The 4,559-nt window shown below is 48.6% G+C and overlaps 1 pseudogene; it reads right to left on the bottom strand.

Annotated features, from left to right (window-relative positions):
- Positions 1-412: 412 nt before the first annotated feature.
- Positions 413-702, bottom strand: LOC140626347 (dynein light chain roadblock-type 1 pseudogene; annotated as a pseudogene).
- Between the last annotated feature and the right edge of the window lie 3,857 nt (positions 703-4,559).

Here is a 4,559-nt window from a genome sequence, read left to right as displayed (position 1 = left end):
TTCTCTCTCTTTTCTTCATTTGTTTTGTTTCTTAAACTCCACATATGAGTGAAATCCTGGAGTATTTGTCTTTCTCTGAGTGACTTATTTTTTTTAAAGCATTTTAGTTATTTTTAGTTAAAAACAGACTTTTCCAAGGGTGACAAAGTGAACTGAAGGTCAGATGGAAGGAAGCAGGGTGTGTGGGCTGCTCAAAGCTCTTGCTCCAAAATCTGGAGGTGAGGAAAGGAGGTCCCCCCAAGAATTCAAGCGTGACTGGTCAGCAGAGGGATGACTTTGATGACTTTGGGCACTGGATCAGTCTATGTAGGCTCTAAGGTGATTTCCACCTGCCAGTTGGTTGACTTGATAAATATTATCACTCTTAGGTGCTGTTACATTAAGGGATGACACAGGAAGCCAAGAGAGTGGCTTATTCAGTTGGATTCTGAATCACAATCGGGAAGTAGTCTTTATCTGGTGCAACCATGATTTCAATTTTCTTGGAGTGAATTCGAAGAAAGGTGAGGTCATTCTGTGGGTCAACTTCATGGACGGTGCTCCGGGCCTTCAAGATGGAGTCGTGCATGAGGTTGGCATACTGTGTGGTAGTGGGATTGTCCATGGCGCTCTTGATGGCAATGCCTTCTGTGTTCCCCACGATGATGCCCTGCACTCCCTTCTGGCTCTGAAGTCCTTCAGCGTCTCCTCAGCCTCTGCCATTTCCAACCGATCCAGTAGATCCACGACGCCGGCACTCAGTCTCTGAGTCTTATTTTATTTAGCATTATGCCCTCTAGGTCCATCCATGTCATTACAAATGGCAAGATTTCATTCTTTTTGATGGCTCAGTACTATCCCATGGTGTGTCTGTGTGTGTGTATATATATTCCACAGCATGTGTGCATATATGTATGTATATTCCACATCTTCTTCACCCATCTATCTATTGATGGGCACTTGCTTCTGTATCTTGTTAAAATGTCCAAACTACCCCAAGCAATCTACAGATTTAATGCAATCCTTATCAAAATACCAACAGTATTTTTCACAGAACTAGAACAGATGATCCTAAAATTTGCATGGAACCGCAAAACTTATTTGTTGATATCATGTTAGGAGAAGTTTTCCTAAATAAGATACAAATGGCATAAATCATAAAGGAAATATAGGTAAATTGATTATATTAAAAATGACGCCTCTACATAAGAGACTCCGTGAGCAAAGCGGGAACACCAGCCACAAGTGGCCAAAGTTCTTTGTAATAAATAAAGCTGACAAATGCCCAGAATATTAGAAAGCTCTCAAAAAGATAAGAAAGGGAAAAATAAACATAGGAAAATGAGCAAAAGATATAAAAAGAGAATTCACAGAGTCCAAAGTCCAAATAGCCAATGAATGTATGAGAAGTTTCAGCAAATGCAGAGTAGAATGGGGCCCCGTGGAGTCCGTCTGTGTCCCGCGGGAGGTGTGGAGCAGGTGCTGACCGAGGGAGCAGGGGACGGAGGTGGGGAAACAGGTAGCTTCTGCTCCATGTCCGGGGAAGGCAGTGGTTGCCCCATTACATTATTATGGTTTTCTGTGTTTGAGATGTCTCACAATTCAAAAAAATGTGAATTTTTTCACATTTTACAATTTAAAAAAATGCAAAGCAAGTAGTTTGTTATGATTAATAACTAAGGAAGTGAAGTATCTTCAAAAGCAAAAGCTTAGGAACAGTTATTTATTCTGAAAACAGTTTCTGTGCAGTCCACGTCGTACTTGGAGCCTCGAGGCTCGAAAGTCAGGGTGTCGTCATCCGTATCCCTGGGGTCTGGCCGGCACACAAGCGGGACCCTCAGGGTGGCAGCCATCCGGGAGTGCGGGTCAGAGCTCAGGAGCTTCGTCCAGGGCTGGCAGGGGAGGTGTCCCCAGGGAGGTTGGGGAGATCCCGATCCTACAGGATGAGCGAGTGCCGGCCCGACAGACCCGTAGGGGCAGGGAAGACTGTGGACACAGACCCCTGTCCGGACTGCTGGGCATCAGCACTGAGGGGGCCCCTCTGGGTGGCAAGGGTTGTGCCAGGTGGACGGGGCACCCTGACCCCACAACTTACTCTCCACATTGAGGATTTAGGGTGTGCACGGTCACCTACGACGTACAAGGCCGTCGAGAGGAAAATTACCTGTAGGGCCTCAAATCTATGCCCTGAATTCCTCCATTAGTGGAGCGTTTGTGACTTGTCACAGGAAAGGCTTTGGGGGGATGAGGAACGAAACAGGAGGGGGGGGTTGAGGCAGGGAGCTAGGAGAGCAGGCCCCCTGCCCTACAGGTGGGCCTGCGCTGCTGGGAGAGCCGCCCCGCCAGAGCACACGGGCTGGGAAGCAGAGGCAGGCAGCCTCCAGCCCGGCCCTGTTAGTCCAGGTGCACACGGTGCAAGCCCACGGGCAACCCAAGCACGGGCTCCTTGGACAGTGCTCGGGCAGTGGTGAACGTGGCCTACTTCTCTGCCGTCTGGGTGTGTGCCCCAGCGCCTTCCCCCGTCCCCCGGGCTCCTGGCCTCAGAGGTGCTGCAGCTCAGTCCCCTCGGGAGGGGGAGCGGGGCTCTGCTCTGGTGTCCTGGGGGTGCTGGTTCCTTCCGGCCTCCCTCTGGCTGCGGGCACAGAAGTACCAGGGACCGTGGGAGCTGGACAAGGCGTCCCCGAGTTCCAGAGGCTGGACGCCGGGGTGTGGGTGCCGCCCATCTGCACCCTGCTGAGCACCCTCTTCCTCCCTGCAGCCCGAGCCCCCGCGTGACAGTGGGAAAGAGCTCTGGCCGCCTCATCTCCTTGTGAGCGTGTCAACACTGTGACCCCACGACCCCGTGTAACCCTGACCGCCCTCTCTAATCCCAGCATGTTGGCATCACGTACAGATTTGTGGGGACACATTCGGTGCCTGGCACCTTCCTTCTGCTGCCCCTGACAACGCTCCTTAGGGGCTGACGGAGCAAAGACGAGAAACACTGTGTGTCTGCTGGTCTTGGGGGACTCATAGTAGGATAGGGATTACCCAGAATTAGAAGACATCATTATTAGGCAATTAAAATAACTATTATTAGTTAAATGATTTTTAATAATTTTTTTTAAAGAGCAGCTTAGATTCACAGCAAAATTGAGGGGCGAGCACGGATTCCCCATTTAGCCCCTGTCCCTACACACGTGGCCTTCCCCGCTATTAACATCCCTTGCCACAGTGGTGCGTTGAACCCACGCGGACGCGTCGTTATCAGTCTACGCTGGGGGTCACTCTCAGTGTCCAGGATATTCTGTGATAAACGTATGATGACACGTACCCATCGTCCCAGTACGTGCAGTGTCCCCGCCCTAACAGTCCTCTGCGCTTTGTCTGTCATCTTTCCCTCCCCCCAAACTCTGGCAGCCACCAACCTCTTTTTTTTTTTCACTGCCTTCATACTTTCGCCTTTTCCGAAGGCAATTACATTTTAATGGTAAATAATAATGAAACGACTCAAGAAACAAGATATACAGTATTTCCAGGTTTGAGGAAGAGAGACAGGAATTGGCATACGGGCAGGTGGGCCCTCACCATTCTCTCCTGCTCTCTCTCTCTCTGGCTTGTTCAGTTTCCAGATTCACATGTTCTCTATGAAATTTCAAGATGTTTTCACTTGGCCTTCAGGCACTGGGCCTGTAGGGAGGGTGCGCGGCTTGGTCTCATGGGGGCCAGGAGGGCATGCGACGTTTTAAAGACCAGGGTCACTTGCTCCAGAAACTTGTTGGAGAGCTTTCAAAGTCCACTGCGATTCTGAAGTGGACAGCCCTGGTCCTACTTATCACAAGCCTACTCAAAATCCTCTTTTCTTTGAAATTACTTTGGAAAAGGTGCCAGGTGGGGAGCTGTGGACGAGGCGGTCAGACACTTGTCCCATCCTGAGCTTCCCACTGCCTGTGCAGGAGATGCAGACCCACCGACCAGCTTCCTCACACGTGCAACGAGCTGCTGTCTTGCCAGAGCATTTGTTGCATGTAAATCAGGAGGAAAAAGCCACGACTCTTTTTCTGCACATCAAATCTCAGGAATCTTCACTGACTAGATGAGTGACAAAAGCCGGAAAACAAACAAACCCAAATAAACCATCCTGACGCTGAAGTAGAAGGAAGACCAGATTACTGCTAAGAATGGGTGGAAAGTTTCCGAAGTCTGGTGGAGAAAAGGCCCTTTCAGGACATATCACCCTTGGATATTTTTTAAAAACCTTCTGAACTTGATCCTGTGCTCAGATCCTATCATATCAATAAGTAACGACAAAAATTTTTGCCCATATGCATAAAACCTAATGAGTTTATTCTAGGAGAGATCACATTAAAGGGATAATACTTAACCTTGGAAGACTTTGAGCTCTCATTTGAAGAAACAACATTTTATAAAAGCAGCTAGTGACAATCTCTAGTTACGATCAGCTCTGCAGGAGTTAAGAGCTGGTACATTGCAGAAAAAGGAGGTTGGAAAACGTTTTGTTTCCCAAGTAGGTGTTTGAAGCTACTTTTGTGTCTTTCTAAATACCTTTTGCACTAGAACACTCCACATTTCTGCAAGCA

This window comes from Canis lupus, chromosome 37 (genome assembly GCF_048164855.1).
Source record: "Canis lupus baileyi chromosome 37, mCanLup2.hap1, whole genome shotgun sequence".
NCBI lineage: Eukaryota > Metazoa > Chordata > Mammalia > Carnivora > Canidae > Canis > Canis lupus.
Note: the sequence above shows the minus strand (reverse complement) of the source record. Positions and strands in the feature narration are given on the sequence as shown.